At 41.4% G+C, this 25,605-nt stretch overlaps 1 pseudogene; it reads left to right on the top strand.

Moving 5' to 3' along the window:
- Positions 1 to 25,605, top strand: part of LOC139712186 (uncharacterized) — a 151,016-nt pseudogene that overhangs the window by 113,316 nt on the left and 12,095 nt on the right.

Below are 25,605 nucleotides of genomic sequence, written 5' to 3'. Positions count from 1 at the left end.
GGTCTGCAATATCTATCGTTCCAGTTTAAACAGCCTTTGCTTTGCTCTCTCTCACACACACTCTTCTGTAATTAGGGAAGTGCACCATGTGATAATGTGAATCTGCCAATGTCCCCAAAATAACATGTGTTCATTCACTGTGTTGGTTTTTGTCACCGATGTTCGTATTGCATGTTGCCACTATTCACCCATTCATTAACCACTAACACTCAATACGTGAATATCAACTGACCAATTCGTGTTCGAGTTTTAATTGTGCCACTCTTGTCCTTCGAGTTGAATGTTATTCTCGAGATCTCGTAGTCAATGTGAGTACTCAAACATTTAAAAGATAATAGAACAAAACAAAAGAAAACTGAATACAGCAAAACTGAAAGTTAATCAAATGTACAGACAATTTTATGACTGTAACAGAGTCCAACAGTAAGAGGGACAGAAAATCGATAAAGGCTAGGCAGGCATTTGCATTACAAGGATGTGAGACTGTCACAAACACTTCCATTAGTTGTGAAAGAAAACTTTTGTCTGTATAACTTCAGACCAACCAAAGTACATAGAAAGAATTTTTCAGCTTTATAAATGACTGGGCAACAGATTTTCTCACTCTTCTTTGATCTATCACATAACAACTGATAGTATCATGTATTTTGATTTGTTGTAAGTGGCTGCTATGGAAGCAATAGATGTTTGTAAGCAAGCAATTACAAGGAATGACAGCTCTAGGTCTTTTCCAAAGGATTAGGCAATGATGATAAATCGCGTGGCATATGACGGGCACAAATGCCACAGCCAGGGGGGCTTGAACCACTGACCTCGGATTCACACGCCGTTGCTTTGTCCACTGAACCCCAACAGTGTTTTCCCATACCTGTTGCACAGCAGTAAGCATCAAATGACATCCGGGAGGAGTAGGATTTGAGAGCGAGCATATACTCTAAAAGCGAAAAAATTGTCGGTGTTGAAATTTTCGCGCATTTCGAGCAACCAGAAACTAGCTCGAAAATAACAGCATGTGAATATTTTTGCGTGCCATATGCTCCAGAAGTTGATGTCTTGATTCTGCGGAAGTAAAGACACGCGAAACTCTTCTGACCCGGGTGAACACAAAGAATTAGTCACACAAAAATATCCACTTTTACAGTATAGTCTCTGATTGGTGATAGTCTAGTCACTGGACATCCAGGGAGGTGTTTCATCAATTTAGTCAGCGCTGACAAGTTGTCAGTCTCTGACAATTTCAGTAAAATCCTTGGTTTTGATCGGTTGAGACGCTCTTGTCACCAACTGTTACTATGGCAATTGTCAGTGAGTGACAATTTGTCAGCGCTGACAACTTTCATGAAACGGTGCCCAGATGTTTCTTTTGAGCAAAAAAGTTGTATGGGATACTGTACGTTTCTGCAAGACAGAATGGGGACTGCTGTCATTTTCTGTACATGAGAGAATTAAAGGAATTACTTAGATCTGAAGAAACACCAAGAAATGGACAGGTAGAGATCCACTCATCACAGTTCTATCCAGAGAGCATAAATTCTTCAAGATAGACCCTGTATCTAGATTTCAGTAACAGCCAGGGGCCATAGCATGTTACAATCACACTCAGATGTGGATTGCTCGAGTATCCATGAAAAACTTGTACGAGATCCTCGTTGATCCTTGTCTAGACTGCTAGTGGGATATGAAAGTGGAAACCAATGTTTATTCATCGAGACAAAATTAGCATTTTCTATATATCCTGTCTCCTTTAGTCCTCTCCCTTTCTCCCATATCTCTTCCCCTTTTCCATCACCTGTGTAAAGGGATGGGGGGAGGGGTGTGGAAAGTTTGATATCTCTGTGAAAAGTATGAATCTCATCATTCACATCTTGTTTATTGCTTTTACCAGAAATAAAATACATGCACTTTAAAAAAGAAAACACTTCTTTCTTCTTCTTCTCCTTTTTTTTTTTTTTTTTTTGGGGGGGGGGGGTTGGTTAAGATTTAGATGATCTTTTGTAAGGGATTTGAACTTCGCTCTTTTTTTGGTTATACTTTGCAAAAGGCAAGACTCTTGATATTATTAGATCATCTGTTCGCCATGCGAATTTCATCTGCCCAATGGACCGTCGAGTCGCTTCAGAGGCAATTTACACGCTTGTCAAAACACAGGAGAGCATATAGGAAGAGGCAGGGCCTTCCACCCCAATCTCCTTACTTCTGTCTCCTATCCCCCTGCCGTCTCCCCCCCCCCCCCCCACCTTCCTCCTCCCACCAAAGACGTCACTCCCTTGGCAATATCGCAAAATTAGATACAGCTCCTTCTGTTGCCGTGGCAACAGTCATTTTCATCTGCCTCAATTTCTGGAAGTAAAAATTTTTCGAATCCACCTTTCAATTCCTTCTTTTAAAAACATGGAAGATTACCCGACAATCTGTTTTCTGATCTGCCCAATTCTGAAATCGTATCTGGAGGGGCGAGATTAGTGTCTGTCGGTCCACGGCTGTTGTTGTTTTCTGTTTCCTCCTCTCTGCAGTGAGTCAATCTGGGAAATATTCCCATCAAATTTTGCTCCTCAAATTAGAGGAAGCAATGTGGGGATGGGGGAGGGGTACTCACTGGGTCTATGGCTGAATCTTAAGCAAGATTCCCCCCCCCCCTTTCATTTTTTTAGCTGATGAGTTTTGTTTGCAGATGACATGGGCAAAAGAAATTTTATCTGTGACTTGCATATTCAAGAGGCAAGTGCCTCATACTGGGTAAATCCCTCCAAGTTGGTCAGAGCTGAGCAGACTGTTTTGCATCACCATTAGACTTTCCTCTCTCCATTCCTCCTCCTCTCCTTTTCTTTCTCACATCATCTGGATCAAACAGCACTCTAATGTAATGCGTACTCTGCTGCTTTCGGCAGTAGAATGTCCTTGTCAGCTCTGCATTGTTCCAAGCAGAAGGCCTTGTATGTTGTAGTGGGGTACAGGTTTTAAAAACATGAAAGCATCTAAAAAATTGATGATATTTCATGGGGGGGGGGGGGGTTTGTGTGTGTGCGTTTTTGTTTTTTACATTTGATCTGTCTTGGCTTTATTTTGATACGCAATATCATGAGATCACTTTCCGCATTTTGTCCACTGGATGTAATCATTTCTGAATTAATCATCTTAAGTGCATGATGAGATATTATTCATATTTGTAGCAAAATCATGATGCAGCGCTGAAAATGCTGTGCTCCCTCCCATATGGACAAGGAGCAACAAAAAAAGAACACCTTCAAAAAGTGCAGCACTACACAGTGTCACTGATGTTTTTATGTCTCCGCCACGAAGTGGTGCCGGAGGCATTATGTTTTCGGGTTGTCCGTCCGTCCGTCCGTACGTCTGTACGTACGTCCGTACGTACGTCCGTCCGCTTTCGTTTACGCGATAACTTGAGTAATATTTGCTGGAATTTTACCACACTTAGTCCAAGTATGAAGTATGATGGGGCAATGATTTGATTAGATTTTGGGTGAAATCGGCTGAAGGTCAAAGGTCAAAGGTGAAGGTCAAATCGTGAAATTGTATCCTTTTATGCGATAACTCAAGACTGGATGGAGCAAATTTCACCAAACTTTGTTGGAAGATGATGTATGATGGGACAATTACTTGATTAGTTTTTCAGTGAAATCGGACAGAGGTCAAAGGTCAGAGATCAAGGTCAAATCCTAAAATTTATCTGTTTACGTGATAACTCAAAACTGGATGAAGCAGCTTTCACCAAACTTAATCCAAGGATGATGTATGATGGGACAATTAGTTGAGTAGATTTTAGTGACATTGACAAGAGGTCAAAGGTCAAAAGGTCAAGGTCAAATGCTAAAAATGTTGCTATTTCCCCCATATCTATGCAATGCCCGCAGTTATTTTCTTGAAACTTAGTGTAGACATGTACTACTGCGTAAAGATTTTCCAGAGAGAGTTTCATGTCATAAGGTCAAAGGTCAAAAGGTCAAAGGTTAGGTGAAAATGTTGCAATATCACTTTTCTCGCAAATGGTTCAATGTATCTTCATGGAACTTGGTACATATGCATGTACTGACTGGCAGGGATTATCTAGGGAATTTAGGAGTCATGGGTCAATAGTCAGGGGTCAAAGGTCAAGGTCAACTCCTCAAAATGTTACTATTTCCCTCATATACTAGCATATGCAATGATTGCATTATTAGTTTTAAAATGTAATATATGTACATTTATTACTTAATGAAGATTCTCTTGGAAATTTCCAGCCAGAAGGTCAAAGGTCAAAGGTTAAGGGTCAAAGGTCCAGTTTAAATGAAAAAAAAAAAGATATATTTTGTACTGTAATTACACTCTTTCTTCATACCTTGAAAATTATACTCAATGCATAAAGTTATAATAAGGTCGGTCAGAAGTCAAGTAAAAATTTTCAATTCCCCAAATATGTGTACCTGCACTCTTTAATAGACAATTATAGCAAACCCAGTTCGTGGAAAGCCAACATTCAAGATATTTCTGACAAACCTGTTATTTCGATATTTTGCCAGTTATGTGAAACTGTCATCACACATTGTGAAGACATTGTACTATACACCTATTGGGAGAATCATGCATTATGGCGGAGGCATCAGTCGCCGTAGCGACATTTCTAGTTGTTATATCAAATTTGCCTTTTTATGTTTTCATTTGAGTGACCGATTGATTTATTCATGTGTGTGTGTGTGTATGTCTGTCTGTCTGTCTTTCTGTCTGTCTGTTTATCAGGATAGATGCATGTATGTTATATACAGTACCTTGCTAATCAGGATTTGATTGCAGGATCACGACTTCCCCCTCCCCCTCAAAAGTTTATTCCAGTCCTAGACATATGAGTACTTTGCTTTGAATGGTGCAGTAGGATCTTGATGGGTTATAAATGCACATCCAATAAAAAGCACAGATCAATGGAGGTTGAGTACTTCAGGAAAGATTATGCTATATCTATGTTCAGGAAAACGTCAAAAAGTTTTCCATCTCTGGGCAAATTAGCAGTTGCATTTGTTGTCGCCAGACTTTATATATAGATTCAGAGAAGAGCAATGTCCTATAGGAGGCATAATCGTAGGTGGGGAAAGGGATGGGGGATACCTTTCTCAAAGAAACACGCACACACAAAAATGATATCTGTAGAACAATAGATTTCTTGGCTTCAGAGAAGGGAGGGGGGAAGAGGCTTTTGGCTTGGGAACAATTGAATCATCTCCAATACTGTTCCTTAAATTTTAAGGGACTGCAACTTGAGTAGACTGCGTAGATCCTTTTTTTTTTTAAGTGGTCTTGTGACTTAAAGACATCATCTGCATGAGTAGCAGTAAAATCATGTATTTACTGTAGCTTGAACATTTTTTCACTCTCTACAATACTGATATGGTTATACATCCGCCTGTCTAAATGAATGTCTTTCCCCCCCCCCCCCCCCCCCCCCCCATGCCATGTACATTTCACCCGTTGAGAGATTGCATTCAATGTGGATACAGCAAGGTCGTTTTTTGCATTTTGTGGATTTGATGGAAAACCTGATTCCTTTTTTTTTTTCTGTAATAACTCTGAAGGCCATTCTTTGGAATAGTAATAAAGATTATCTGTGCATTATTCTGATATGAATGTTTTCTGGGAAGAAGCAGAGTTGCTGGTAGTTAGAATGATAAAGAGATCTTAGATGGGAAAAAAAATGACTCGACCAGTTTCGATTTCAGAAGTAAAATTAGATACTAAACATTTTTTAATTTGTTTTTATTCCATGTGCAGATCTGCACTTTCGTGAATAGATCCAGTTATCATTTATTGTTTACAAACATAATTTTACACAGATAGTGATAGAAGGGGTGGGGGGGGGGGGGACCCTCATAAATTTCGGGTATAATTTACATTTGTATGACTGTGCCGGAAGAAACATTTGTTAATGCATACACAATATTTTCTTGTGTGGCTGTGTGCTCCACCAGCTCTTAGTTGTAGATTGTGAATCCGCATCGCCTGCTAGTCTGTCTCTCAGTCTTACTTTAAAAATCCCTGGATTGATCTTTTACAAGATTTCATGTAGTGCATCAGGAGAAGGCTTTCGTAGTCTACCTCATGCAGAAGCGTAGACGTTATAGACCAAAGTAAAAGGCACTGCGGAGTTTTGGAGTGGTCTCTTCGCACACAGCCCAGCAAAACAATAAGCCATCTGCCAGCTGGGGGGGGGGGGGGGGGGGGGGGGGGGGGAAGGAGAATAAGAGGAAGCAGTAGAGACATCCAATACTGTAATGCCAACACCAGGTTGGTAGGTTAATGAGAGCGCCGAGTCCAAAAGGAGATTGGTTGTTGCCATGGCGCTGTGTGATGCAGGGTATGAGAAATCCCCAGGGATGAGAAGAGAGAAGAAGCAGGGGGAGAATGGGACGGAGGAAAGGGGGGTGGGGGTGGGGGTGGGGATGGGGGTCGGACGAGAGACAACCAGGGTCGAAAGCTTGATTGTCATTTCTGTGCAGCTCATTATTTGCGCACATATAGATCGACTCTGCCCCGGCGAGCAGCGCAAGCCATCAGTGGTCCCGCAAACAGACTGGGGCATTTTTCGCCGCGGCAATTATGGCAAGGCGGCCGCGCGCTGCCAAAGTATGAAGGTGTTGCATCCCTCGTTAATGGGCTTAATAAGAGTAATGGGATACGAGACTATTACCTCTGCTCAAATATAGCAGGTGACATGGATATTGGTACAAAGTGTTATAGTCAAGGTAACGTTGTATTGTCAGCGTAGAATGTGCTGTGAAGTGTGGCCAGACTGGGATATCAAGGCTATTAATTTTTACCCGACTCTCATGATTAATGACAGACAAACTTTTCCCTTCTCATTGAGGGAAATTTTATACCATTCGTTCTAATTCCTACCCAGTAAGTAATTCTGGTTCTAGGGATGTATACAGGTTGGAGGCAATGTCAGCATTTTGATGGGTGTCTCTGTGAAGTATGGTACGATATTGGATCATTTGTCAGATATTTCATCTCAATAATTCTTACAAAAATAGATGAAAAAATAATGACTCAAGATTTTCTCTTTAGAGTTGAGCTGTGAACATCCTCTAGTCTTTTGTTGTATCTTCTCTATTCTGAAAATTTGCTCTGCTTGGCTGTGGTGTAATTCCCGCAGCCATTCCATGTTGGGCTAATTAGGATTTACAAACCTGCCCCGACACATTAAAAGGCAGTTGACATACCAATTGTCTGACCTACATGTAGGTATTGTTTGCTGTCATTTTGTAATGGTTATTACTGTTTTCTTTCATCTTGCTCTCATCTTTCATATTTTTATCTCTCTTTTTTATGACCTTTTCCTCCCTTGTAGGGAAAACTTTTGATGTCCCCAGTGTAGTATTGCCTTTCTATACAATCAGGCAAGATTCCTGTGCTCAAAGTTAGTCCAGGAATTTGAGCAATGTCTCGTTGAACCCCTATAACTTTCAGACCTCCTGGGTACGAAGACATTAGCAAGAATACCAAATAATTGCTGTGTTCCTTTGCCAGAACAAAATGTTTGGTAGTTCTTCAGGCTTATTTGTTAGCTTGTTTTTCAATCAGTGGAAATAGAAAGAGGAATCAAGGTAGAGGGTAGTTTTCCCCGTGGGGAAATGGAGGAAGTTTTCTTGCCGTTTTCCCCTGTAATTTGACAACCTCACTAACCCTGACACCGTTACTTGCAGGTCAAATTGGGATGGATGTGAATCACCATGTGTCAAAGAAAAACTTCTTCTTTTTTTTAAATGTGTGTATGTTTGGGGTCGGGTTTTTTTTTGGTGTGTGTAAAGGTTCTTTTTCCTGCTTCATGTCAACATATCTGCCGTGCGTTTTTCAATTCAGGGCTGAGGAGGTATTAAATGACAATGAGGAATATTTCATATGAAACAAACATGGATCTATGAAAAATGGGAGACTGCAGAAACATACTGATGCCCTTCACACCAGAAGGGTTTGGGAAGTTTTGACAACATTTATTGCACACCCTCCCTTTAAGTGCAAGTTTACATTTCTGGGTAAGGAAAACTCGAGTACCTGGTGGTAAACGCATGAAAGCGAAACCAACTGTGGCCTGGGAACTGTAAGGACAATTCATTGAATTTGTCTTGTTTTCAAGAATGTGAAATATACACATGCTTTGCGTGTTCGGACTCTGGCGGTGTAGTCTTACCACTGTCAGCGAAGAAAGTACTTCCTTTAAGGGGCGTCCTCCCGTAAACCATTCAGGACTGGAGTGTCATGTATTTGTTTAAAGTCGCAGCGTGTCATTTGTCAGCATCTCCTCTCGCCCATCTGAGTCATCCCATCGACTCAAACCTACTTGGCCAGAACTGGGTCAGACTTGGCCATCTCCCATTGCCCACCCATGCTGGGCGGGTTGGCGAATGAATGGATAATTGAGCCATTGGAGCTCCCCCCACCCTCCCTCTTTATTCCAGTGCTACAATCGTGCCACTTGCCGTTTAGTCATATATGCACTCTAGAATTTGTAATTCGAGTGTTGCGCAGAGCAATTCCACTCTCTCCCATTGCGCCCGCATGAAAAATCGCCACCCTCAAGTGCAGTGGAACGTTAAGCTTGTCATCGAATTAGGTTCAATCAGTGATACCCATCAGATTTTGCATGCCGATTGTGTTCGGTATTCTGTGCCCCTTTTCCCCACCGCTAATGGAAAGGGCTTGTTATTTCAGATGCACCATACGGCTGTCAACAAGCGTATCAAAGGCCCTTGCACATTTCTAGCATTTTACGAGTTGCGTCGGTAATGTCGCGATTCTGTGAATTGATAACTCCATGGAGATTAAAACGGTAGTCCCTGGAAAGAGAGAGAGCTCTGTGACGTAAGCCGACGACAGCACTGGTGCTCCAGATTGTTGTGTATCGTACACACCTTCTTGAGCCTTTCAGCAGCGTTGCTTAGCACTCACGCAGAGGCTTTTCATTACATATATGTGATATGAGATGATGCGAACTGGACAGAATGACAGTGATGCAAAAGGAGATGAAGAAGAAAAAACAAAAACAAGAGACTATCTAGGGCATCTTGACCTCATAAGTCATTACGCATCAAACTCTCTCTTTCCCTCCCCGCAGTTCGTCAAGTGGATCATTTGAATACAGTGATGGTTAGCTAACAGCTTGACCCACAGCTCCACAGCTTCACGGAAATATGAAATGGAGATGAATGAAACGTTGATAATCGTTCCCATGAATAGTCGCCTGAGGAATGAGTTACAATGAATGCTTTCACACTTACTAAGGACAACGTGTAAATTGGTCTCCAAACACATTTCCAGCTATTCAGGTGTTTTTGTTTTTTTTTCCAGTCTGACCTTCAATGTGAATCATGTTTTTTCCAAACCATTTTTCTCAAAACACCATTTGAATATCACGGTCTGGTGGTGTGTTCCAATTTAGTAAAATAGTAAATAATTTGATTTCTAAAACATGATATAGGAGGTGATGCTTAGCTTCTTCTGTTTTATATTCACTTCTACCAATTTATTTTTGTTAGGTAGATTTGCTGAGCAGCAAATGCTAAAATATGATAATATTATTGATATGAAAAGTTTCTCCTTTATGCTTCTCTTTTTTCTTTTTCTTTTTTTCAAAGCATATCCATGAGTTTTACTGCCTGCTGTAGTTTTCAGTGCACCAAAACATACGAGTTGGACGCTAATTGCATGGAATTATGTAGGATTTAGCCTGGACAGCTTCTCGAACTGTGGCAGGGAGTCACTGAAAAACATGCAAAGCCTTTAGATTGAAAGCTACTTCTCAGTGTCTTGTTTCACAGCCTATCATCTGTAGCATCCTTATTTGAAAAGGGATGCACACATTTGATTTGTTTTTGTTCTGTCATTGACCAAAATAAAAAATACAGTATATGGTAGCTTTACATTGCATTTGCAGGTCTACGTAAGTCCCAAGGCAGGTACTACATCTTTTCGTGAGAACTATACGCACATGGAAGGGGCTATGGGGAACATATTTTTGGAACCAGGTCTCCCGGAGAAGATACAGAATTGAGACAACTATCCCAACTTGTTGATCTAGTATTGCAGTGTCATGTTACCCAGCGGCGATTAGTCTGCGTTGCATCGCTCTTTCCTGTGCAGACACGAGCTGCTGCATCCACCCACGCGCCCGTGCGAATTATATCGGGTTCTCGGGGCCCCCGACGATGTAAATCATTCATTCGACTGAATACCGCGCCCCAGCACTGGGCTGCCCGAGCATGAGCACAGCCCGCAAAACAGCTGCTGTCAAGCCGTGTGAACATGCTATGATACACATTTTTTTGTCGTTGTTCAGTCCCCTTATCTGCTGTAGTCAGTATTTGGGGTCAGGTTTTCCCCATTGGGCTTCCAATTTGTGTAGCAAGCTCATCCTACATCCTGATCACTTCCCCTCTCACCTCCTGTATCTCTCTCTCTCTCTTTCTTTCTCTCTCTCTCTCTCATTCTCTCCATCTCTCCCTCTTTCTCTCATTTTCTTCCCTTATGCATCTTTCCCTCTCGATCTCAGTCCCTCGTGTCCACAAAACAGTGACTTTGACGTTGGTATTGCAATACAAACTTGGACAGCAGTTTGAAAGGAACTTGTGTTGATTTGATTTAGCTTGCTTTGTCTTGTCATGTGTGGGGAATTATATGATAGAGATTCTGTCTAAAGCTAGTTATATATATCTCTTTTAATTCTATTTATTTAACTACATGCATTTTATTCTCTCTTTTTTTAATTCAGCAAAGGTATTCTTCCCCATTATCTTTGTTTGGTAGGTTTTTTTTTTCTTTTCTCTGACAGGCAGACTTTCACTGTAGCTTGACAAAAAGTGGTGGAAGCATCTTACATAATGATATTCCTCACCCTTGTGCAAACAATAGTAATTAGACATACTTAAACAGGCTAAAATAGCCCTTAAACTGATTCAGGTTCACATTCAAATGCATCCCCAGTCCCTCATGCACATTCAAGATTTCTTTCAGGGGGTTGTCACGCTCTCAAGCTTTGCCTTTTGTGTCAACCTCTTCAACCCCATCAAACATTCTGTAACAGAAGATAGTATCGCTCATTAACTGTGATAAACCTGTATTATATCACAATATTTCATATCACAAAATCAAAATGTACCCTCAGTCTCATTTTATGTTGTGTATGTATTTTCTCTGCAAAATTTTGTTCATGAAAAAAATTACAAAAACCAATATCTATATGAATGAAATGAAATGAAATGAAAATCTGGAATGGAGGAGTACACACAAGCACACACTTACGCACACATAAACACAGATAGACTAGTGTAATTAGTTTGCTTTTGTGAGTCATCGACTGGATCATTTGTTTTACTGTTCACGCAGTCTCATCATTGATCAATGTGGGAATACATTTGCCTAAACCTTATCAGCACATTAGTATGCATGGTGTTGTTTTAATCTCTAATAGATTTATCCTTTGCTGTGAAAATTCTCACAGTGTCATTATAATTCTACTTCTTGATGCCTTGTCGTATCACTGTGTTCAGATTCATTCAGTTCTTCATTAAAAAGAAAACAAATATCATCCCTGAGTTGACTAACCAAGGGTCTGGTCATTATCTGGTCTATTTCATCATTTCTGCTCTCATAGTTCTTGAGATGCTGTCATTATTTGTGATTGCAGTGAGCTTTTTTTCTTCCTGTTGCTATCGTTGTTTACCTCCTGTGTTCGGAAGGGCAGACCTGTATTGTCACATTTAAGCTGTACATGCTCTTTTCCCACTCCAGGCGAATGCACTTCCCAGGTTGAAGTATTGCCAAGCTCTAGATGTTTTAGCAGACACTGCCTAGTGTTTAGGACAACAAAAAGAGAAAATACCATATTATGCCAGGATGCTTTTATGCCAGTAATTAGGAACAGCTGAAAGGGAATGGTGTTTCCTCAAACACTTAGGCTTGCAAAGTGTGACACTTTGAATGTTTTGTGTGAGAAAAATTGGAATCATATAAAGCGAAGTTGAATCTCTGCCATCTCCCCTTCATCAGGGACTGAAGGTACACTTCAGTAGACTTGGCTTTGAGTTAAATGAACATTCAAACTCTTTTTCTATGATAAAAGGATAGTCTTTATTAACAGGAAGAAGGTATCCAAGGGTGAAAAAGCAAAAGGGGGCAAATTCTAAAGCTGTGGAGCAGTATAAAGAGCCTGTCTGGTTCCCAGTGCATTCAAGTTCCAAAGAGGAAATCATTACCCATGATACATTTTTTTTTTTAATGACATCAACACCCTCAATGGTACTGGATATAAATGTAGGTTAGTAGAGTGACCAACTAAATTCAATGTAGTGTCAGTTTCTCAATGAGGTGTGATTTATAATTTGGAAGATATTCAAGGAATTGACACAAGACACAAGATTGCATGTTGCTTTGTGTGAAGTATTTGTTCCCCTGCCTCCCCCCGACCGTCATGTCAAGTAGACTAGCACTGGTGGTCCAAAGGATCTTCCTTTGATAAGCATGTTCACAAGGTGTTGTTGAAATGTTTCATGGAATAAAATCATGTTGGTTTACATTTTGAACCGACAGTGCAATATCTGTCTTTTGAGTCACTAGATATTAGATAGAAAGTCATTGTGGTATCCAGGTGTATGCATTAGGGCATGAAATGTTGACAAAACATCACTCTCATTATTGGCCCTGGATTAACAATATTATTCTTACCTGACACCAGGAAACGAGACAGGCTGAGCAGGCGGCTGTCGCCGAGGCAACGGCAAGCACCAGCACGAGTGCGGGCACGTCAAACACCCCTGGACCAAGCACTTCGAAAACCCAAGTACCTGGGGTACCCAATGCCCCGCCGCCCGTCAAGTCGCCATCGACGATAGAGTTTGGCCGCTACGAGATCCAGACGTGGTACACTTCACCGTATCCGCAGGAGTATGCCAGGTTACCTAAGCTGTACCTGTGTGAATTCTGCCTGAAGTACATGAAGAGCAAAAGCATTCTTGTTAGGCATATGGTGAGTTTTCCCCAACTTCCTTAGTGTACCTATGATCACAGCAAATCTTACAAATAATTGAATGGATGACCTGTACTAATGACAGAACTGGACTGTGTTGTTGAGTGATAATGTCTCCTTTGTGTGTGTGTGTGTGTGTGTGTGTGTGTATGTGTGGTGAATAGTGCTTGTCACATCTTGAAAGGGGCCTTGATCCTCCCCACATGATTTTCCAGAAATAAGTGCAAGCCATTTCATATCATTCAAAATAAGCAAGATAGTGGCTTCCATTGATAATAGTAGTATTACAGCCAGTCCACTGACTGGATGGCTGAACTTTTAGGTGATCTCAAAAAGTATTTCCATTGGTCTGTGCATGGACAAAATGTACATCATATTCTGCATCAGTTGCTTTCCTTCCACTCCTTGTGTCAAATCTGTTAATCTCCACTACCAACCATCCATCTCCCTCCACCCCCCAACCCCATACAAATCCAGACCAAGTGTGGCTGGTATCACCCTCCCGCCAACGAGATCTACCGCAAGGGGGACCTCTCCGTCTTCGAGGTGGACGGCAACATCAGCAAGATCTACTGCCAGAACCTGTGCCTGCTCGCCAAGCTGTTCCTGGACCACAAGACGCTGTACTACGACGTGGAGCCCTTTCTGTTCTATGTCCTCACCGTCAATGACACCAAGGGCTGCCATCTTGTTGGCTACTTTTCCAAGGTACTTGAGGGGGCGTATGCTCAACCCTACTTTTGTTTTAAGACTCAGTCTGGTCTACCAACCGGTCTCGAGAAAGATGCAGTACAACTGTTCTGCTTGAGGGCTAGAAAAGATCAAGAAATGCAACCGTGACAGATCGTTTAGTGCTGCTGTACAAAGATTTTATGTCCTGAAAGGTAGTTGAAGGAAGGAGTCAAAAACCTTGGAAAATACACTTTGCAAAGATTCCAATGGAACATTCTGTGATTTTCCTTAGTTGTAAAATTGGTGTTTGATACATGTAATGGGTTAATCCAGCAGGGCATTACAAAACATGTTTCCCCCCTCGTGCCAAAATGGGTATTGACAGGACAAAGGCCTCATTCTATTCACAGGCATGTTCCCATTCTTCTGACTAGCTTGAAAGTGAGTTTTAGTTGTCTTGGGCAAGCAGCAAAGTGGGTTTGTAGCACCCTGCATCACGCCTAACTGACAGAAATCTTTCTGGTATTCTGCCTGCAGCTCACCATCAAGTGTTGTTGAGATAACAGAATACAGTTAGCATCAACCTGTGAGCTCTTTACACGTACCTTATCATGCGTCCCTTCGTCCCAACAAGTGATCAATAAACAAATTGACCTTGTAGTTGTGCATTAGTTCCCGTACTAGCCAGGGAAACAACAGAGTGCGGACTATCGCATGAAAACTTTGATGTAGATTGACATGCAGTAGCACTCCTCTTTGAGCCGTATCAGTAAGTGTAACATCTGTTTGCCTAGACCTTGAGAATGCTCCAAAGACAAGTGATTATTATTTCATTATGTTGCATCCAGCTCAATTAGTGATGCATTTCATCATAACCCATGTACTGTTCAGACGGCCCGCATGGAAGGCAGAGTTTTCTCACAGAGAGAGAGGGAGGAGAGAGAGAGAATGCAAGTTCCTGGGCTTCGTGCCCGATGAATATGTGACGATTATGTCAATATTGGAGCTTGTCAGCCTCTTCGAAAGAGATGTCCCAAATTTAATAAGCAAGGATGATGTGCAAGGTGATGAAGCTTTTCGCCGGAGCAGATCTTCCTCTCTTGGCGAGCGCTCGACTGAAATTTCTAATCAAATGTGCTGCTGTCCCCCGTTGTCTTGTCAGGAAAAGCATTGTCAACAGAGATACAATGTGTCCTGCATCATGACGCTTCCGATGTACCAACGGAAAGGATACGGCAGGTTCCTCATCGACTTCAGTAAGTGACTGTTCGCCGCTCTTGGCTCCAAAATTGCACTTGTCATCATTATTATGATATGAGTTGAATTTTTATTCCAGTTTTTGTTCTCACCCCCTAGGACTAAAACAGTTTTGATTAGCATGATACTGATGTCCAAAAGGTTTGGCAAAATATGTAACTCTTACCATCAAATATAGAGCCCTGGAACTGATTACAAATAAATGCAGGACTTGAAGTTTGTCACATCTGTTAAAAAAGAGGCACTCTAAGTATGTGTCAGGCCAGTGTTGAGTCAGAAGTAATCACGATATGCACATACATGTATATGCTTGTGTACTTTGGGATATTGGGGTATTTTGACCCTCCAACTCAGGAAAGCACTACCCCAAGGAACTATGGTGAGATGTGATTGACTCTGACAGAGAAGTACAGTGTACTTTGTTGAGAATTTGTAGTCCTTCAGACAGGAGCTCATTCTCATGAAGCAGTCTTGATTTCCACTTAATTTCACCCATGGGTAACTCCAGGAAGTGTAACTGTGACCATGTCTGGTGTTTGACCAGTCGATGACAAGTGATAAAAGCAGACTTGTGGATTTGAAAACAGCCTTCAGCTCAGATTTCATACTGAAAGTAGATTTTCTTTCTTTGTTTAAAATGTCATATGATGCTTTTCAAATGTCTCCACAATGATTGCCTAAGATCCCTCCCCAAGCAAATTCATTATGATGTAGAGCAATGTTATATTGAAGTCAAGGGCCGAGTGAGAGTTCATCAGAACTTTGTAGATTTCAAGCTGATGTCATTTTGTTTAACCATACAGTGAGTTAATCATGGGTTTGTATGTTTGCTGTTTCTTGCAAGAGTGTCACTTTCTGTGATGCCAATTGCATTGTTTCTTCAATGAATTATGCTGGAATGTGCGAGATTTATTAACTACAGTACACTCCGTAAAAAATTCTGGTTTCATTCCGTCTGCAGTTTGATAAATTTTCGTTTATAGTTTGCTAGGTCATTAGTTTAGATATACATGTATATACAAGTCTAAGGGGTATCTGACTCACTGTCGTGCCATTCACATAACAAAACAAAGTAAATACAACATTCTAATCATGGTCATCTCCTGTGCTGTCGGTCAACAGGTTACCTCTTGTCGCGGCGGGAGGGCCAGACGGGGACGCCCGAGAAGCCCCTGTCCGACCTGGGCAAGGTCAGCTACAGCTCTTACTGGCGCAGCGTCATCCTGGAGTACCTGCACCGGAACAGGGACTCCAAGAAGCTCACCATCAAAGGTGACTATGACTGGTCAGCTGGTCAGAGCTGGCCAGTAACCATCATGCATGGTGTGCTGGGGCATTGGATAGCTTTGTTTTGTTTGTTTCTTTGTCTTTTTGTTTTGGAGGGTTTTTTTGTGGGGGGGGGGGTGTAGAAATGGAGTATAGGGAAGGGAGAGAGATTTCAAGGGACTTGGCAGGCCAAAGTAGCCAACAGGATTTTGCTTTCTCAGAAATAGTGTTTGTGGCTGATTGAAAGAAAACACACCAGAAAACAACAACGACAAACAAACAACATTTTGCATGAGAAACATGTTTGTTGTTGTTGTTGTTGTTGGTGGTGGTGGTGGTGTTTTTTTGTGTTTTTTTTAGAGAGAACTGGTTGTATGCTGATGAATAATGTCTATCCAAGTCAAGGGTAACCACAAAAACATTTTCAAATGAAATCATCAGTTAGAGGCTGATTGTAAGGTCAATACAATGCCGAGACGTGCCAATGGTAACCCTAGAAGTACCATTCCAACAAGTGCTTGACATGACAAGAGTATTGCTTTTCCAGTACGGCGTGATGATTGTTTGGCTGAGACGACAAACCCCATACCGGGGGCGGCATCAGATTTGAAGCGTAATCATTCTGTTGGACAAGGTGTCACTTTGCAGTCAGTTGTTATGCTGGAAACAGCTGCGCTGATTTGCGGAATTGTCAAAATTTTGTTTTGGTGTTCGGCAACAGACTCATCATTGGGCGATGCATATTCAAGAAGATGAAATATCAGCGTGCATGTCAGGTGCGTGATGAGGAGATGACGTGGGCAAGGTGTTGAAATAAAGGAGTAATTCATTTTAAAACAGATAGGGTAAAGAACTGTGGAGTTAATGCCTTGTCAGTAATTTGAGCAAGGCCATACCGGGGTGTGTTATGTGTTTGGCTTTTCAAGTATTTTATTTAATTTTTTTAGCCATTTGAGGTAGATTAAAGAATCCTTTGTTAATGATCCCCCTTTTTAGGCGAGATTTAATTTTCGCTTTCAGAGCTGCAGGGATGCAGTTCCCAGGGACGAATAAGATCTCCGGCTTGCCTTTGCCATCCTCGTGAAATGGCAAGAGAGGAACCAAGAATAGGTTGCAAAGTGCGGCGATGTTCTCAGAGAACAACTGATCAAATTTACAGTAGTGAGTGCATGCATCAATAAGACATGAAGCCAGTCAACAGAGGCTCGATGTGTTTGTCGCTCGCCTCACACGACCGGCCAGTTGTCCAATTGAGTCGGCGGTGGGCCGTCACCCTGCCGTCACCGACTGTGGGCTATGCCAGCATGATAATATCATCAGAATTGACACAACCTTTGTCCTCCATTCTTTTCTCCCCACCCCTTTCTCTTCCCTCCCCTCCTCCCCCTCCCCCATCGTATTCCCGCATCTTCCGCCCGTTCACAGCCATCAGTAGGTCTACGGGGATGTGTCCCCACGACATCGCGGCCACTCTCACCAGCCTGAAGATGCTCAGAAGACATGGAGACAAGTAAGTGATAGTCACATTTATGAGATTTATTTTCTTTTTGACAACTTTGATTTGCTATGGTCGAGGGTGGAGGGTGTAGAAGGAGGAGAGTAACTAGGAGCTTCTAGGAGCATGAAGGATTTGTGGATTAGGATGAATTCATTTGTCTATCCAGTCACAACAAACAGCTTGATATTATCACAGTAGGTACATTGTGCTTTATATGTAAATGTTTGTCCCTTTTTATTTTTTTCTGGGCAGTGTCATTGGATAGATGCAACATTTTTGGCAGTATGAACCGTGTTCATGTTAAGACCTAGATGACAGGTGAACCAGCAAACTATTGACGATTGAGCCTGTGGAAGGTGGTTTCGTTGTCAATACTCGTTCATACTGCGTTTGAGGATTGGCCCATGATAATAATTCCAGTGCTTTGTTGGAAGCAACAGATGCGATTAGGCAGAAATTACCCTCTCATCGGTAAGATTGAAGTGGACAAGTGTTGGAGGGTGATTGGTTGACAGGTTGTGCGTATTCCTGGGAGTGCCCCTGTATCATTCCAACCCCACCCCAGTCCTTTGCAAGATGTTTCAAATATCACATGATTGTGTTGAAATGAAGATTGACATGTTTTCCCAGTCGATTGCCCATTTCTTGGACAACTGACTAGGAAGTCTGCATTACAGAGGGAGATTGCCAACATTAATGCGTAATAACTTTTCTCATGCAGTTTTTTGTATGCAAGGGACTACGATAAGGTTTTTTTTTTCCCTATAGCCTCATGAGGAACATGTAGAAGGTATTGATAACACGGTTGCGTGTGTGGTGCTTGTGGAAGGAGAAAATAAAAAAGATTAGATCATATTCGCAAAAGGTCACCGTAAGCCACCTTTGGGAGTGCGGTTTTGGAGCGAAAATCTACCTTCTTGGCAGATATTTTTCCTCTTTTTTTTTTTTTTTTTCATTCCTCAATGCTGCTTGCTCCAGGTATATGGCCAGATTATTTCATCCTTGAGGTTTTTAGAGGCATGATTTTCTTGTTAACTCTTTTTTTTCCTACCACCTCAGACATTTGACAATCATTTTAATTACCAGATAATGTAGGGAAGACTGTTTGAGAAACACTGTCACAAATCCAAGATGGGGTGAGCTAAAAATACCACGTATGCTCCTAACGTCTCTCAGTATTTTTGTGGTGGTTTGGGAGGAGGGGGAGGCAAAATTTGAAAAGCCTTGACAAAGGCAAGATAAGTTGGGTTTTTAACTTTCTCTGCAACTATTTGGGGGCGTGTTGAGGGAACCATTGCTGTTTGACATTGACATTATTGCGTGACACATTTATTTCCGGTAAGTCTTGGAAACTGCTGCATCATTTCCTGGAACAAATTATGAAGAGAGATGCACTTCCCAGAAGTGTCGTGTGTTGTTGTTTGTTTTCTCTCTCTCTCTCTCTCTCTCTCTCTTTCCTTTTTTCCTTTTTTGTTTGTATTTTAGGAACAGGTATCATGTTGCTTTTATTCATCTTTAGAATGATCACATGGAGACTAGTTTGATTGAGAACTGAGAAATTAGCTAAACAGCCCAAAATATCAGACATGTCTTGCACCACCAGGCAGTAGAATGAATGTTCTAGAAATATTTGCGAATGTGGGCAGATTTATTTGCCCCCCCCCCCCCCCCTCCCGAGTTTCGATGTGAAATCAGGCAATCGTCAAATGTTGCTCGTTATCCGCTTGTAATGATAGCTATCACACACTCTTATCACCAGCGCTAATTTGTCGGGCACGTTTGAAGGAAGTGAAAGACACACAACCCAGTGCCACTGTAAATGAGAACACATGAATTTTTCCCACAAAACTTAATGATGCGGAGGTCACCTACCCAGAACGTTTCTCTGTTCTTCATTATTGCTCTCATCGTCAGAGACTCATTGGCATGGCTTCGTGCACTTTCTCGGTCTCTGAAACAGACACGATTCATTACAGTTACAGGGTAAACTACATGTGATAAATTCCCAAATGTGATTGTTGCATGCCAGTGAAATTAAAATCTTGCCAAAGAGTGCACCTATCTGTAATTGCTTGCCAACCTCAGATTTTTTTCTGTGTGTGGTTTTTTTTTAAATACTTTTGACAGTGAATATTTCTTTGAGGGGTGTGGTCACGCAAAACTTGTTTGCAAGCTCAGTTTATGAGTCAGATGGACAGTCTCTGTCTACAAGATCTTGCTTCTGTTAACCATCAATCAAATTCATAAATGTCTGTGTCTCTTTGTCCTTCTTTCAAGTTTAGCTCACCAAGCATTGGGTTGGTGGTCTACTTGTTCTTTTTCATCGTCCAATGCTCATTGCCCACGATATATGTTTGGAAACTCTCCTGCAAATTCATTTGACTCAAGATTATGCTGTGTACTTCCTCAATATGCATTAATGTTTACTAGTTTTCCGTCAGTGTCAACGTGCCATTATTAACATCAACACTCGACCTCCACTGTAAGATGGGTATTTTTTATCTCCATGGCAACCAGGGTCGTGCTGAGGATACGCAAGAAGCTCTTGACGCGGCACCTGACCAAGCTGGAGCAGAGCAAGAACAAGCGGATCGAGCTGGACAACGAGTCGCTGCGCTGGTCACCGCTGGTGGTCAGCGGACTAGCGGTCTTGGAGGAGGAACGCGAGGCGAAGAGAGAGGTGAGGGCAGCTTCCTTTCCTTGAAGCACGCTGCAAGCCAAAGGCTGTCCTGAGTTATGCCGTCTTGAGTTAAATTAGGTTTGTGACGAGTAAAACTGGAGCCCGTTCAGATCCAGGGTGGCCCCATTTGGTCTGTGAGTCAATCCCCTGAACTTGGATACTCACAAGGAAGGAAAAACTGAAGGGTCTTCCCTTATTTTTTTTTTCCTCCAACTTCTTGAAAGTGCACTGTGAGATTCTTCCAAACTTTGGCAGGAGGTGAAGGGGAATTTAAAGTGGTTCCTCTCACTCCTCAGGAGATAGGCTTGGTAGGTGGGCTTCTGAGTACTTTCATTCATATTCGCTGAGAGTGACATCAGATCGGTAGCTGTGATAGCAAATGCCCACTACTGATTCCCAGTTGAATTGAAAATACAGAATAACAATCTCACGATGCATTATCTTCTTCTTGCATAAAAGTGATGCTGTACTGAAGTATATGTTTTGCGGAATGCATTGCGATGAAATAAGACTTGGTGAGATGGAAGGTCTTGGAAGACGTTTTATTTCAGTGAGAAGCAGCAACAAACCAGCAATCATCTTCAAGTCACCTACTTGTCATTTCTTTTTTCTTTTCCTTTTCCTGCCAGGTCCAGAAGATGGGAGCCCTTGTGAGTGACATGGAGCGAGAAAGACGACAGGGCTCCCTCTCTCCGCGCATCTCATCGCCGAACAAGCTGACGGTCACGCGAGACATCTTCGCCAGGGACGCGGCTGACGCCAGCCCCGTCAAGACCAAGATGAAGAAGAAGAAGGTGAGTGTGACGTCGACGATCTCCGTTTCTTCCTCCGCTGCCCGCGGCAAAGCGAACCCTGTCAAAAGACACAAGGACCATGCAGAGAGAGAGAGACTCTCGCTGCAAACATGATGCACAGTGAAAACACGGGGCCAAACATTGCCAGTGTCTGTCATCGCTAGTCATTATGCTACTTTATTTTCATCTCAAGTAGAGTCATGTCATACCCTTTAAGTGGCATTGGTGTATGCATGCCTATCCAGATGAAGTTCAACCGCAGGAGCCTACCCTCTCCAGCGCGCTAACTTCCTTTTGTTTATGAAGCAACTTGAGCAGCTGGTGTGTGGGATGATGCTAAATGTGCATCTCATAATTGCCCGCTTCCTTCTTTGTAGAGGGAAAAAAAAAATCTCAAGGAGGTGATAAAAACTAGGTGAAGAGACTGTGTAAAAATAATAAAGACACAGCTAAGCAAGGCTTGGATGCAGTAATGTGTCTTTACTACTATCCGGAGTACATCCAGCACAAAAGTGAAGATTGAGAGATAACAACACCCTGCGCTTGATTGATGTTTGCATGAAACTTAGTGTCTGTGAGTGACCAATTTTTGAAGTTGTTACTCATATACATTGGCAAGGATTTCTCTATAAAAATCTGTTCTAATAAAAAAAAAAAAAAGAAAGAATAAGATGTGGGATGGAAGAAGAGAGTTAAGTTCTGCACAAGCATGTCATAAAAATAGCTGCTTGAATATGATGGATTAGATATGACTAGATTGTGGTATGATTTGGCTTTCCACAAGGAAGATTGCTTATGGAGATATTTAAACTTGATTGTGTGATGCTAGTTTGATCTTAAAAAGAAACTTGACTCATTGCTGAAAAATAAAAGAAAAAGATATGATGTCATGGTGTGAAACGTAGTATAGACTTCCTGTGTACAGTCATGGATTTTACCAGATGAATCACAGTCTGTTCCAGCTGAATCAAGCATTTTGCCTTCAAAGAGGCTTAAAAAAGAAGTTCAGTCATACCTCAATTTCTCACCACTCTGCCTATTGGCACTTTGATCAGAAATTTGACCGAACTAATTGGATACCAGAGCTAATCTGTAGATAGGCTTACCTGGCAATCTGGATGGCAATTATAAGGAGGCTTTCCACATCTAAACATTTGTGGTAATTTGGAGAAAGTTTCCCCTTTTATTGTTGCATGTAGTTGTTCTGACATTATCCTGGATGAGAGAAGAACATTGATTCTCTTTTTTTTTTTCCCCTCTAGGTTTTTTCGTTGTACTGAGAGTATACACTAGTTCACCTTTACTGCAATATACATCTATATAATGGAGCAAATATGTGATGAATATCAGATTACTGTCAGCAGCACAGAAATAGAATAGGTTTCTAGAATTTCTAAGCAGTCACAGTGTGTAAAGCCATCTTTTAGTGTGAATTTGTCGGGATTGAAAGATACTAGTTGTAAATGGGTGGGGATTTTGCAGATAGTGTGATCATAAACAGTGTGATCATAAACAGTGTAATACATTAAAGTTTAGCCTCCCAAATGTGTGATTTTTCACCTCTGCTCTATCATTTGTTTGTGATGGAAAAGCCTAAAGGTATGTAATTGACAAGGATGATTCTTGAAAATGAAAGATGCTGTATTTCAACACTGAAGCCACAGGTGTTGTCCTGTCAGGATTTACAACACTGTTTAAATCAGAAAAACCTGGATCATTGTACTTTGGTTGAATAAAGACAGAAAGTAAGGTTTCAACCTGTGTGATATTTTGCCGCAAGAACATGCAAGGATTTTACTCCTTATTTCCATGCTTCTAACAGCCACCATTTGATTTGCCGAAGTTATAGAAATTAAAGTGAAATTTGTGTTGAAAGTATTCCCTCGTATAATTTCCTATCACCATTTCTTGTTCCCCCTTTCTCTCTCTCCCCCTGATGCAAACCCATGATTGCCCCTGCCCCTGTCCCTGCCCCTGCCCCTGTCCCTGCCCCACCCTGCACTGCCCACCCTCCCCGTAACAGTCTACTTGCTTACTTTACCCCCACTCCATCAACGCGGAGGACTGTGACTGTCCTCCAAGACTAACTAACCAGGTGAGGTTCAGCACAGCCATACGGGTCTATGTTGTCAGCTAACTGTATAGACTCATTTCTAGCATTTTGACACACACTTGTACTCTCTTTTTTCTTCTGTCTGTTTCTTGCTCTCTACTCTCTTTCTGTGTCACTGACAACCACATCCACCACTCATAGTCTGCCAAAGGCTGCAGTCTGTAGCATTCATTATTTCTCTCTCGAGGTCGCTCTCTCCCTCCCCTCCCTAGCTCACTGGCAGATGGAGTCGGTTACATTGCAGCTAGCACCTGCTGTATGAATACATCGCCAATCTTTACATTAAATTCTCTCTGCAACTATCGATATTTATCTCCTGCAAGCGAAAAGCCGGTCTTCTGTGGCAATGGAAAAACTGCTCCACCCCCACCCCTTCGCATAGACAGTTGTACCTCTGCCTGTCTGCTTTTGACAAATTCAAATATTCCCTCCTGGGTTCCCCACCTTCCCCCCTCCCTTGGTTCTCTCCTCCCTTTCCTAATGCATGTGCATGGGGAAGTTGACTTGGGACCATCAAGGACATAAGAAAGCTATCAGCATGGAGCATCAACACAGTATCAAGTAACCTACTATGTTTTTATTGGGTAAAAGAATACATATTTGCTCTATTTCATCTCTCTTTTTTTTCAATTTTTTTTTTATGTGAGAGGGAAGTAAGGGGAAATTTGAATCTTTGGAAATTCAAGTGGAGGAAATGCATGTGCAAAGAATACTGTTTGGTTGTTTTTTGGGGTTTTTTTTGTCTGGATTACGTCATGGGCATACTTTGTAAACTTCTGTACCCTCTACCAAATCTAGAGGAAATTCTCTTTTCAGCTAATATCAGTGTGTTTTTTATGTCTTAACGAGAATATATGTGATTAACTCTGTCGTCGTCTTAGAAGTGATTGTTTGATGTGAATTGATGTCATTAATGATAATCAACATCGATGCCTTCTTCATGACACAAAGTTTTCATATAACATCTCGCGCTGTTCCTTTATTGGGAGGAAAAGCAAAAAATAATAAAACTGTGAAGGCCTCATGACAAGATGCCCAAATATTTTTTCCTGGATTCCCCAACTCTCCTGGTTCTGAAAGGATGGTTTTTTTACCAGGTGTTTTTTTTTTTTTTTTTTTTTTGTAATTGATATTGAGGTAAGACACTTTCACATTACTGTGTGTATGTATATTTTTTTCTTATGTTAATGGTGGATATTCAAAGCGACTAAAGTTGTACGCAGAAGACTGATTTTTTAAGGATGAGAACCACATAGTTGCTGGCTTGGGCGCTTTGTATGAGCTGGCATTTATAACCTTGCATTGGAGAGGGAGCATCCATTTTGAATTGCCACCTAGAGAAATCTGCAATTGCCAGTATTAAAGAGAAAGAAACTATTTGTCTTCTCTGTAAGGAAATGCAAGCGAGAGATTTTTTTTTTTTCATCTTTTGTGCGACCAACTTACGATCTTGTAAGCTTTACTTCTAAAATATGTCTTGGACTCTTAAGATTGTGTCTACATCATTTTCTTCTGTGCTGAATGTTACACTCAATTCCCCCCCCCCCCCCCCCCCCAAAAAAAAAAAAAAAAAAGGAAAAAAAGAAAAGTTCAACCCAGATCCTTTTAATAAATTAATGTGTCATCAGTAATCTTGACTGAATGAGACTGAATGATCATATTGAAAAAAAAAGTAAAAATTACATCAGATTTAGATGTTCAAAGTCACAGCAAGTTTATTTGTTTGAGGAAAAAATTCTTTTGTACTAAGTTTTGACCGAGAAGTATGGTAAATTATTTTTGCTTTCACCAGCCTTATTTTGCACACTAAAGAAAGTGAAGTTTTGCAGTGCTTGCAGAAAATCTCTCAGGCTTGTGTTATAGATCTGTGTAAGATTTGTAGATGATAAAGCTCCTACGTGCCACTGTTTATGATCATCTCTTTGCCTGTTGATAATCATACCTTCATTTCATTCCCTATACCCTGTCATTTCTACATGTGTAGCAAAAATGATTCACCAACTATGCTCTCACCATCTTTTTTATTCCTTCCTAGGATAGAAACTACTTGTAGTAAAGTCAGCATTTTCTCCTGCATCTTTGGGGTTACAGAGCTTATATTTTACGCATTTGCTTGATGTTCCCTTATGCTTCCGTCATTTCTCATTACGGTTGCGAAATCTCTTCTGCGATCCATGCAGTTTTTAACGGAAACGCTGCAGAAAACATCTATAAGCGGGAAAAGCCAACAAATTTGGGACGCTGCTGTCCACTTTTTGCGAGATGCATCCAGCTCCAATCCTTCAGGCCACTGATGAGTCTATGTCAATTTGTGTGGGT

The sequence above is a fragment of the Diadema antillarum genome, unplaced genomic scaffold (assembly GCF_040938485.1).
Source record: "Diadema antillarum isolate AM-2024a unplaced genomic scaffold, OU_Dant_1.0 seq00001770_RagTag, whole genome shotgun sequence".
Classification (NCBI taxonomy): domain Eukaryota; kingdom Metazoa; phylum Echinodermata; class Echinoidea; order Diadematoida; family Diadematidae; genus Diadema; species Diadema antillarum.
The sequence above is the reverse complement of the archived record's forward strand: the minus strand, read 5'-3'. Positions and strand labels throughout refer to the sequence as shown.